Here is a 12,625-nt window from a genome sequence, read left to right as displayed (position 1 = left end):
GCTCAACAAGGCCCCGAGACACTCTTAACGAAGAGCAGCTGGTCCTAGGAGAGTCGGACATATTTTTTGTTTAACAGCAGAAAGTAGTTCTATAATTAAGGCAAAATCCTAGCCTTTTTTTCCCTCTACCTCCTATTTTCTACCTCAGAAATAGACATTTTGGGGGCTGGAGAAATAGGTCAACAGTTACAAGCACTTGCTGGCCTTTGTGGAGGACCTAAGCTCCGTTCCCCACACCCAGACCCCCACACCCCCCACCCCTACCCCCACCGCCCCACATACCCGCACCAGACACCTCACAGTTGCTTGTAACTCCCACTTCAGGAGATCCAACACCCTATTCTTGCTTCTGAGGGCGCACACACACACACACACACACACACACACACACACACACAATATAGCTGGGCGTGGTGGCACACACCTTTAATCCCAGCACTCAAGAGGCAGAGGCAGGTGGATCAGTGTGAGTTCAAGGCCAGCCTGGTCTACAAAGTGAGTCTAGGACAGCCAAGGCTACACAGAGAAACCCTGTCTCGGAAAAAAAAAAAAACAAAGTAAAAACAAAAACAAGCAGAACATAAACATTTTGGTATAAGAAGGAAGAAGACTGATTTAAAGGAAACCTTGGTGGAGGTGTGAGAGGAAGGTTCCAGATCTCCAACCATCTTAGAGCCAGTTAGTTTTAGCTATGGTCTTTTAACTGTTTTCGAGGTGACAACCTAAGTAATTACTCTTTAAAAAGGTGAAAACCCCCTTTAACCTAAACTGAATCTGACATTAGCTCCCAAAGCCAACTCTATATTCATATAGATTTGTCTTAGGCTCTTGAAAGGGCACTAAATTTGAAACCAGGCCTGTGGGGTGCTATCTTTGTCCTGTGGCTTACTGTGTGGTCATAAATAAGTCAAGTGACCTCTTTGTGTTCCAGTTCTCTTTCAGCAATTAGACTAACCATAGGAAAAATAAGATTGGCCTAACACGCTAATCTGTTTCCTTTCACCCTGAAACTCTAGGGAGAACTTCCTCAAATTGGTGAAATGCGTGAGCTGGGAGAGCCTTTATGGCCCCAGCTTCCTTCCTTGTGCCCTTACTGAACCGGATCAAAAGGTAGAGCAAATGCAGTGATAATGCTCAGCCTCAAAGCCATTGAAGGGTAATTACCAGGCAGGGATAAGGCGGTAATGACCTGGTATAGTCAGGGAAGTTGGATGGGAGCCAGGGAAGTAAGCTAAGAGACTGCCACTGTTTTTTTTTTTTTTTTTTTTCTGGCACATGCACTCATCACCCAGGGCTTGGCAAGGTCAGTACTGGAATGGCACAGGCTTGCATCCAGTACCTGCTCCAGAAATAGGCTCCGGACGTTCACACAGCATAAACAAGTATCCTACCAACTGTTGCCAAGGTGTGCCCCTTCCAAGCAGGCCCGCCTGACAGGATGATTGCTGGCAAGAGGAAAGATGCCCTGAGCTACTCCTTCCACCCTGCCTCCCCAAGCCACGTGAAATTGCTAGCAATTTCTTGAGAGGATCCCATTCAGCATTGGCTCTATTTCAGCTACAAGAATTGAGACAGGACACTGCCCATCATAATCATAGTTTGTAAGAGCACTGTTTACTCATGCCTAGCAGTGGACTATTTAAGGCAGAGATTCATTCATCCAACCTAGGTGTGCTGAGCCTCTGCCATCTTCCAGGCAGTGGGTGTGGCGGTAAATAAAGCAAAACCCCAACAGAAAGAAGTGTTAAGTATAGGGCTCTTTAGGAGCACCTGCAAGGGAGAGATGAGAGCCCGAGGCCAGCTAGTGGCAGGTGTGGGAGGGAAGCCACTTGGGAATGGTCCAGGAGAACCAGCAGGAGCAGGAAGAAATAAGAGAGTTAAAGAGTATAGGGACCTAAGTGTGTACAAAGGTCTAAGGCAAAGGGTGTTTGAAGGATCTTGAGAAAGGTGTCCAGTGGGGCTGAAGCACTGAGAACAAATAAAGAAAACAATAAAAAGAGATGTTAACAAAGCAAGGCCACGTGTGAAGGGCTACATAGCCAAGGCAAGGAGTTGGAGAAGATGAGGTAACGGGCCACGTGAAGAAGTGACAAGATCAGACTTGCACCTCGAAAGATGGCCATGCTACTCCGGCATGACCCGGTTAACTTGATGGGAGATGTACGAATTATTCACGTTCAGCAGTGATAAATATATCTCTTTGAGATGAAACAAGTACAGGGCTTGTGGTTTTTTTTTTTTTTTTTCTAGCTTGATTTATTTTATTTTCCCCCCTGTTACAGGACAAGTAGAGTTATGTGCGGCAAACTGTACGCTCACATTACAGGGCGGTGCGTACACTCCTCCACTGAGCTGTCAGGTCACTGGTCCCTCCCTTTGAACTTGGCAGACCTTTATGTCACCACCTTGATGACAGAGTAATACAAGTCTGAGGCTAACGCTGTAGAAGTTTTCCATCTGCTTCTCCCTCCTTCATTCCAACCTTTTTCACTCCCTTCCTCCCCCCCCCCACCCCCGACCTTCATTCAAATTATTTCCATTCCTGGCCTTTAATCAGGCCTACTTAGTGTTAAGTGTTAAATGGAATTAAAACAGGCCGCCTCCGCAAAAACCTGAGAACTTCACGGGCAAACCATGGCTTACATCATTAAGTTCCGGTTGGAGTTGTTACTTGTTGCCACGCCCAACGGATGACCATGATTTAGAAGTCATACAGCTAATGTCAACTATATCATCCTACGGCCTCTTCTAGTCTCTGATGATGATAAACAAAATGTTTATATTCTGACAGCAATATGGATGGATGAAAGCAAAATTGGGTGTGTGGGTCCAGTTTGAAATGTTACATTTGTTTTGGAAGGCTTGGGGACTTTTTCTTTGCTCTTAGGATGTAGAGCGGCAGAAGGAAAATGTCTTCTGTACCCTAACAAAGAGAAATAGCCAGATAGCCTACATAATTAGAGCGCTCTTGTCTGTCTCTCTGTCTCTCTGTCTGTCTGTCTGTCTGTCTGTCTGTCTCTCTCTCTCTCTCTCTCTCTCTCTCTCTCTCTCTCTCTCTCTCGCACGCGCGCGCTCTCTCTCTCTCTGTTTTCTGAGACAGGGTTTCCTTTATAGCTCTGATTGCCTAGCAACTCACTCTGTAGACCAGACTGGCCTCAGACTCAGAGACCTGCCTGCCTCTGCCTCCTGAGTGCTGAGATTAAAGGTGTGCACCACCACCGATCTGGCAAAGACTGCTTATGTTTTGTTTTGTGTGTGTGTGTGTGTGTGTGTGTGTGTGTGTGTGTGTGTGTGTGTGTGTGTGTGTATGATCCTGGAGATTGAACCCAGAACCTTCCTCCTGTTAAGCAAGTACTCTGCCAAGAGGTTATATAAACCAGCCTCAATCATAGGTTTTCTTAAGCCACTCAGAAAGCTGAGTTCACAAGGCAATCAAGTAAAACCCCTCCCAAGAGCCCTAGCTCCACATACATGAGCTGCCACAACTCTGGCAAAGATGTGGCCATTATACAGTGAGTGAGACGAAATCTACAAAAATGTTAACAACTGTGTAAAAGGGTATCTCTGGATGATCATATCTGTTTAGAAGAGCTTGAGACTGGCTTGGGGTGTACTTCAGTGGTAGAGCACTTGGGTAGCATGCCAGAGACTCTGGGTTGGATACTCAGCACTGGAAAGAAAAGAAAAAGTGAGATACCACTTCAGACACAGGAAGTATACACTCACAAGCAGCCTTGATTCAAGAGGCCCATCTCTCGGGGCCCTGAGAGAAAGTAGGAACAGAGCAGGAGACGGGAGAGAGCTTCCTCCTTGGAGGCACAGCCCACAGACATTGTCCAGGTGGTGGCTACTGGGAAATAAAAACTCCATTTCCACAATTGTCTCCTGTAAGCAAAGGCCTTAAGTCACTAGGGAAAGAAGCAATAGCCTCTTGCTTCAGGACACAGATATAAGCAAGAGCATCTGTTTTTAGCAAGCACAAACTCAGTGAACATGGTCAAAGATCCATTGCTGGGCTGGAGAGATGGCTCAGGGGTTAAGAGTAATGCCTGCTCTTCTAGAGGTCCCAAGTTCAATTTCCAGCAAGCACTTGGTGGCTCACAACCATCTATAATGTGATCTGATGCCCTCTTCTGGCCTGCAGGTGTACATGCAGATAGAGCTCTCATATATACATAAAATAATTAAATAAAAAAAATTTTAAAAAGATCCATTGCTTCTGGAAAGAGAGTAGAAACCAAATGAAAACAAACCAATGAGCTGGTTTGTTTTTGCATGAGTGTGGTGCATGGGGGTGGGAGGGTGGGGGCTTGAGGGGATGGGGTGGGTAATAGAGTTGGAACTACGGAGTGAATTCTGGGTCTTAGACCCTGGGAGGAGGAGCACAACAAGGAGGAAAAACAGTAAAAAAAAAAAAAAAAAAAAAAAAAAAAAAAAGAAAGCTCTGGCCCTTTCTTACCTCCTTTCTCTCTTATTTACCTCCTCTCTCTTTCTCCCTCTCTCTCACCCCTCTCCCTTTCCTTCTCTCCCCATGCTCACTTAATAATCCTCATTAAAAAAAAAAAAAAAAAAAAAAAAAAAAGCTCTGGTTGGGTGTGGCGGTGCACACATTTGATCTCAGCGCTTGGGAGGCAGGGGCAGACAGATCTCTGTGAGTTTGAGGCCAGCTTGGTCAGCCTGGTCTTCAAAACAAGTCTAGGATATCCAAGGATACACAGAGAAACCCCAGTCTCAAAAAAGCAAAAAGAAGAAGAAGAAGAGGAAGAGGAGGAGGAGGTAAAAGGAAGAAAGAAAGCTCTGTTTGCATCTGCCCCAGGGTCAGGAGCAAAAAAATGAAGGTTAAAGAATCAACAAGATCTGCTGTGTTAAGGGGAGGACAACAGTCATTTGTAGGCATCTGAAATCAGCTGCAGGTAGAAGTCAGAGTTTGGCAGTCATAGAGAGGGAGGAGCAGAAAGTGAGAAAGCTCTAATATATTAATACTAAACTGGGCAGTGGTGGTGCACGCCTGTAATCCCAACACTCAGGAGGCAGAGGCAGGTGGATTTCTGTGAGTTCGAGGCCAGCCTGGTCTACAAAATGAGTCTAAGACAGCCAAGGCTGTACAGAGAAACCCTGTCTCAAAAAACCAAGAAAACAAACAAAGCAAACACCAAAGCAAAAACCACTCCCTCACAGATGTACCTAGCCTCTTGAGCATTAGTTCGTTCCAGGTATAGGGAAGATGACAACCAAGAATAGCCCATCACACATGATAACCCGAGTGCAATTCCCAGAACCCACATGGTAGAAGGAGAGAATCAGCTCTTGCACGCCATTTTTTGTGTGTTGTGCAAGACCTCTGCATGTGCTCTGTGGTGCACATGTGTGCAGAACACACACAAAGAAACGTAATTGTTTTAAACAACTTAAATAAAAAGTTGTTAAGGCTAGGAATGGAGAGGCAGTTCAGTGGTTCAAAGTACCGACTGCTCTTGCAGGAAACCCAAGTTCAGCTCGCAGCATCTACGTGCCACCAGGGGACTCAATGCCCTTCTCTGACCCCCACAAGCTCCTGCACACACGTGTGCACATGCACACTCGCATACACACAAGATGGTTTTTTTAATTGTTAAGGCTGAAGCTAAGCTAGGATAGCAGGGAACCAAACGCTATCCTGTCCCCATGAGGTAAAACTCAGCATAAAATAAGCAACAAGTGCCTAGGACTGGTAGAGGGGCAGCGAGCGGGGACAGTGGAGAAGCCTTGGAGGCTAACTTAAGAACACAGAAGTCCCTGACAACTTCCCACACAGAGGAATCTGAAGCCTGGGGTAGCCCAGATTTAGTGAGAGCAATGAAACCCAAGCTGCCTGACTTCTAACCAGATTGACTTAACTCTCCTATACCAACAGGCTGCAGTCAGGGGCATGTCCACTTTCAGGCTTAAATACCATTTACTGTTGACTTCAATCTCTGCTGTTTTGTTTTTGTTTTTAATTTATTCTTGTTACATCTCAATGTTTATCCCATCCCTTGTATCCTCCCATTCCTCCCCCCCTCCCCATTTTCCCATTATTCCCCTCCCCGATGACTGTTCCTGAGGGGGATTAATCTCTGCTGTTTTATATACCATGGACATTCAGTTAAAAAAAATAAAAAAGTCAAAGCCAACAACTCCACCACCACCCCAAAAAACCCCATTCACAACACACAAAAAAGGCATGAAAGAAAAAAAATCTCCATTAGGGTCTGTTGTTTAAAAAGAAGTCGATAGACCCAAGTTTACATACATACAACACAGATGTTGAATTATCAGACAAGGGCTTTAAAATAATTATCATTAATTTGTTAAAAGGTCTAGTGGAAAAAAAATGAGCAACTTGCATGAACAGATGGGGAATCCTGCAGAGACATAGACAGTATAAGTCAAATGGAAACGCTACAAATAAAAACATGCTATCTGAGATAAAACACTCCAGTAGGGTTTTCAGTAGCTAGGCAGAACTGAGAAAAGAGCCACTGAGCCTCAAACATAGGTAAACTAAAAACCACCTGAACTGAAACACAAAGAGAAAATGGGATTGGGGGGGGCAGGAGAAATCGACCAACCAAGGTAGCAAGAGCTACCAGCATCTGACATATGTTTAGCGCCAGTTTCAGAAGGTACAGGAAGAAAGAGGCAGAAGAGGTATTGGAAGAAGTGATGGACAAGGATGTGGTGGTGAGGCTAAAACCAGTGACAACCAGGAGAATCTCTTCCAGACTTGGCAGCCGAGCCGGAGGGCAGAGGGTGGCAGGAGTGGAGCGTGGCGTCCCTGGTCTGCTTTGGAATCACCTGTGATTCAGTGTAATGGCAGAGTCTTTGTCTTGGTGTTAGATAGAGTCAAAGGTCGAGGATGATGGAGGATATAGGCCAGAAAACAGGAGGGTAGAGCAGATTGACAAGACTGTAGAGAAGCAGCCCCAAAGTATACAGGTGCACGGATAAAATGACATACAACTATTCTCTTCTTTTAAAAGATTTATTTGGGCACTGGAGAGATGGCTCAGAGGTTAAGAGCATTGAATACTCTTCCAGAGGTCCTGAGTTCAATTCCTAGCAGCCACATGGTGGTTTACAACCATCTACAATGTTCTGATGCCCTCTTGGCATGCAGGGGTACATGCAGACAGAGCACTGTATACAAAGTAACAAATAAATCTTTTTTAAAAATGTGTGTGTGCACGCGCGCGTGCACAGGTGCCCTCAGAGACCAAAAAAAGATACCAAAAACCAACCTCCAGTCCAATACAAAAGCAACAAGTCCTTTTAACCCCTGAGCCCTCTCTCTAGCCCTTTTTGTTCTTTTTTAACTTGTTCATCTTATTATTTTATGTGTGCATTCTGCTTGCCTGTATATCTATGTACTCCATATGTGCCTGATATCTACACAAGTCAGAAGATGGCATCAGGTCAGCTGGGACTGGAACTACAGATGGTTGTGAGTTACTCTGAGGGTCTGGGACTTGAACCCAGGTCCTCTCCGAGAGCAGAAAGTGCTCTTAACGGCTGAGCCAACTATCCGGCCATTTTCTTTTTTTCACTAAGGGAAGATCTCACTCTGGTTCAGGCTGACCAGAAATTCACTGTGTAAATAAGCCAGACTGGCCTTAAACCTTGGCCTCTCAAGTGCTGGGATTACAAATGAGAATGTCTGTCAGTCTGTCTATCTGTCTGTCTGTCTTTCCTCTATGTAGCTAAACATCGAGATGAATAATTTGAATAAATAAACTGAAAGCACTCTACCAAAAGTCTTAGGATTAGATGATAGATTAAGGTCAGAATTCTAATGTCTTTTCCTTGAAGACAGGGCAGTAGGGCAAGGGTGAAACCTAACAGAGATAAATAAGAAGACTTTTATTTAGGATCAAAGCTCTACGCAGAGGTCTAAGAATAGATGTGTGTGTTAGTTTGGGACAAGACAGACTGTGTGGCCCAGACTGGCTGGGAACTTGTCACTTTCCTGCTTCGGCTTCGCAAATGCTAACATCACAGATGCTAGCCACCACACCCAAGGCAAACTATGTGTTGCTCAGTTTGTTATAGTGACAAAAGCCAGGCTCAGTCTAGCCTAAATCACAAAGGGACACTGATTATAAAGGACAAAAGTGGAAGTGACCTTAGGATCATCGGACTCTAAACTGCCTAACAGTACCTTGTAGGCTCAATTTTCTTAACAATTATACTTTATTATGAACTTACTAAACGAGCATACTTCCCTTATAACCCAACTAGCCTAAATAAGAGGAAAAGGAGATTAAGGAAAACAAAAATGAAACCTGGGTATCAGTTCCTCCAAATGATCCTGGTGTAGTCAGCAGGATCTCAGCAGACCAGCAATCCCCACCTAAGTTGCTGCTGGAGTCTGGAACAACCAGAACCTGGAGCCTCAGCCGGAGCCCAAAGCCTTGAAGCCTTCCCTGAGGCAGTTCTCTTTAAGAGTGTCTCGAAGTGCAGGGATGAACAGCCAAAAACCAAGTCCCAACCAAAAGCCTCCTCTCCTGTTTTGGACTTGTATATATATATATATATCCTCTCAGTCTGTTCAAGATTTTTTTCACCAAGCTCCCTGGCCCCCACCCCCAACTAGTTCCACTTCTTTTTTTTTTTTTTTTTTTTTTTTTTTTGGTTTTTCGAGACAGGGTTTCTCTGTGTAGCCTTGGCCATCCTGGACTCACTTTGTAGACCAGGCTGGCCTTGAACTCACAGAGATCGCCTGCCTCTGCCTCCCGAGTGCTGGGATTAAAGGCGTGCGCCACCACGCCCGGCTTACTAGTTCCACTTCTAAGTGGAAAAACTTCCTGCTATCTCACATCTAAGTGGTAAACATCCTGCTCTCTTCCTCACCCCTTCAGTATCTCTATTCTCATCCCCTTTTCACTCTTAACTTTTCTGGCTCCATAGAGCACAGGCAGCTCTGTGCTTACACCATCCTATTTAAGAATTCTACAGAACACTCAATAGGATAAGACAAGAGGATCTTGGTTTCAAGACTAGCCTTAGCTACATAAGGGAGCTCTATGCTGTCGGACTGTGTAACAAGCCACCTGCATTCCTACCCCTACCCCCATTGGGGGGAAAAAGATGAAAAAAAACAGAAACTCCAGAGGAAAGCTCTTGCCTTCCAACTGGTTTCTCAGGGAATGGCTCTGACTGGTCTGGATCACATGATCATCACTTGAATAATGATTACAACACAGAAAACATGTATGGCTAAGGGGTGCGGGGGGGGGGGAGGTTGGTGGGGGTGGGAGTTGAGGTGGGGGTGATGGTGGGGTGAGTGGTGGTGATGGGGGTAGTGGGGGTGGGAGTGGTGGTGAGCCAACCCCTAAGGCCATGAGCACAGGAGAGCTGGTCCTGCCACTCATCTGGTGTGCAGTGGTGTGAGTAAGGGAGAGATCCTCTTCCCCCGGGCAGGAGAGCTGGCAGGTGGGAAAGCTGGCCCCAAGTCCGGATGGCTGGAGAGCTGGCTCTGCTCCCTGCCAGCTGCAGTACTCAGAAGAGCAGCCCCAAGCACTTTGCCTGGGCATTACTGTAGAGTTGGCCCTGGTGAAGGAGCAGGTGAGCAGGCCCCCCGAGGGCACAAGATGGGGAGAGCTGGCCTAGCCTCTTGCTGGCTGCCAACATTGGGAGAGCTGGCTTGAGCAGTGCTGGAGACTGGCCCCGGGAGTATGGGTCCAAGAGAGTTTGCAGGCTGACCAACTCAGCTGCCACCCACACCCAGATCCAGGATTGGCCCACCCCAGCATCTCTCCCATCTATGATCTGTTGGAGTGAGTGAAGGGGCTGGTCCTGCTGATGCAGAGCTACAGGACCTTCATAACATGGGCAACAACAGGAGAACTGAGAGAAGTATTGACAGTGTAGCAGAAGCCAGAGGCCTGGGCCAGACCAATGATTCACTGCAATGAACATTTGCAAGTAAAGAACGTGTGGACAAAAGGATATACTATGTGACATACTGTGACACACTACAGCTTCCATGGCAAGATGCTTTCGTTTATTCTTTATTTATTTATTTATTTTAAATTTTAACTTTCTTTTGGGGGGGTTGCCAGGGTGAAAGGTGGATGGGAAGAGATGGAGAGATAAGTGGGATTGAGGTAGATGGTGTGAAATTCTCAAAGAATCAATAAACAGCAGGGTGTGGTGGCACACACCTTTAATCCCAGCACTCGGGAGGCAGAGGCAGGTGGATCACTGGGAGTTCGAGGCCAGACTGGTCTACAAAGGGAGTCCAGGACAGCCAAGGCTACACAGAGAAACCCTGTCTTGGGGGGAAAAATCAATAAAGAGTAAACAAACAAAACCAAAACCAAACAACCAAACTAAACTAAGAAATTTTAAAAAGAAAAGGAGGGACTGAAGAGATGGCTCAGAGGTTAAGGGCACTGGCTGCTCTTTCAAAGCTCTGGAGTTCAATTCCCAGCAACCACATGGTGGCTCTCAACCACCTATAATGAGATCTGGTACCCTCTTCTGGCAGGCAGGCACACATGCAGGCAGAACATTGTATACATAATAAGTAGCTAAATCTAAAAAAAAAAAAAAAAAAAAGAGAGAGAGAGAGATTTTAAATCTTAGTCTCAAAGGTTTTAGTTCAAGGTGGGCCAACTCAACTGCTTTGGGCATGATGTAAGAGAGCACCATGAAGGTTTTGGGGGAGGGAGGGAAGGACAGACATGCAGACGAGGGGGCTGCTCACCCATCGATGGCTGGGAAGCTAAGAGAGGAAGGGCTGGGGACAAGATATACCCTTCAAAGGCATGCAAGGTCCCACTTCCTTCCCATAGCCCACCCCGTATGACTTCATCGATAAATCTATCCATTGATGAGGCTATACCCTCATGATACAATAGGTTTTTATTAAAAAATTTTTAGAAAATTTCTTTTCTTTTTTATTTATTGGACTGTGTTTTATATCATGGCATGTATGTGGCAGTCAGAGGACAAAGTTTTGGCAGTTGGTTCTCTCCTTCTACTGCGTTCATAATGGTTTCAAAAATCAAGCCATCAGGTTTGGCATCAGGCGCCTTTAATTATATGTATTTAGTGCATATGTGTGTGCCACAGATCATGTGTGGAAGTCACAAGACAACCTACCTTTAGGGAGTTGATCTTCTTTTTTTTTTTTTTTTTTCCCGAGACAGGGTCTCTCTGTGCAGCCTTGGCTGTTTTGGACTCACTTTGTAGACCAGGCTGACCTTGAACTCACAACGATCCACCTGCCTCTGCCTCCCGAGTGCTGGGATTACAGGCATGTGCCACCACCAACCGGCTGAACCTAGTACTCTTAACCACTGAGCCATCTCTCAGCCCTATGAGACCATTTCTTAAAAACGACAAGCGCCTGTGGGACTGTAGAGATGGCTGAGCACTTAAGCGCACTTGCTGCTCTCCCAATGGACTCAAGTTCGGTTTCCAGCACCCACATGGTGGCTTATAACTAGGGGATCAGACCCCTCCTGACCTCTGAGGGCGGACGTGCATGTGAGAAGTGTATACATTCAGAAAAACACTCAAACACGTTAGATAAATACATTTTTAAGGCCAATTTTTTCTGGAATGGACAAGAGACCATTATGACTGAGGAATGGCTGGCTTTAGGATATTTGGAAGAGTTTTTGGTAGAAAGCTGAGACACTGAAGAACAAGAGACAAAACTGGAATCGGTGAGCGGACGTTTTAGGAGACTGATGATGCAATGTTCAGGGGCTTTCTAGTGCCTTCCAACAGGGCAGTGGGTTGTCTGTCACTAAGAGGGGTCCTACAGGATGGATGGCACGGGGGTCCCTAGAGAGACGGAAAGCTGGATAAGGTGACCCCTGACGTCCTCAGTGCTGTGTGTGGAGGCAAATGCTGCACCACTGAGCTGCAGCCCCAACCCATTAAAGAGTTTCAGAAACAGAGACTTATTTTTCCACCCATCTTATTTTGACTTTGAATTTTATTTCATTATATTTATGTGTTTGTGCGTGTGTGTGTGTGTGTGTGTGTGTGCACGCGTGTGTGTGTGTCCATGCCTTCACGGTAAGTGCATTTACCCACTGAGCCATCCTATCCTGCTGGTCCCCTTTTCTTCTTAGTCAGCCACTCACTCCTACAGAGCGTTCCGAAGCTTCATGGCCGGGGAGGAGATGCTGAGGAGTAGGTGCTTAGGAAGAATGGGGAATGGGAGAGACTCAAGGAGCTGTGTGTGCTGGCGTGAGCTTCAACTTTACCACTGTTGGCTTAGGGGAAGTTCCTTCTTAAGGTGGTAACCGGCAAGCTAGCCATCACAGATCCACAAGACACCAGAGAGAAGGAAGCAAAGAAAAGCTTGGCGGGCAGGATAGTTACTGGGTTGGAAATGAGGACCTTGTTATTTATTTATTTATTTATTTATTTATTTATTTATTTATTTATTTATTTATCTATCTTTAACCATTTTTGCTCAATGCTCTCCTGCCTACTTTACCTTCTGGGAAAGGAGAAGCTGAGTGGAGTTAGGATGAATTTGGGGAGAAATGAAATCAAGGGGGTTCCCGTGTGGGGTGTGTGTGTGCGTGTGTGTGTGTGTGTGTGTGTGTGTGTGTGTGTGCGCGTGCGTGCGCGCGTGCGTGCG

The sequence above is a fragment of the Acomys russatus genome, chromosome 4 (genome assembly GCF_903995435.1).
Source record: "Acomys russatus chromosome 4, mAcoRus1.1, whole genome shotgun sequence".
NCBI classification, from domain to species: Eukaryota; Metazoa; Chordata; class Mammalia; order Rodentia; family Muridae; genus Acomys; species Acomys russatus.
This window is presented reverse-complemented; position numbering follows the sequence as displayed.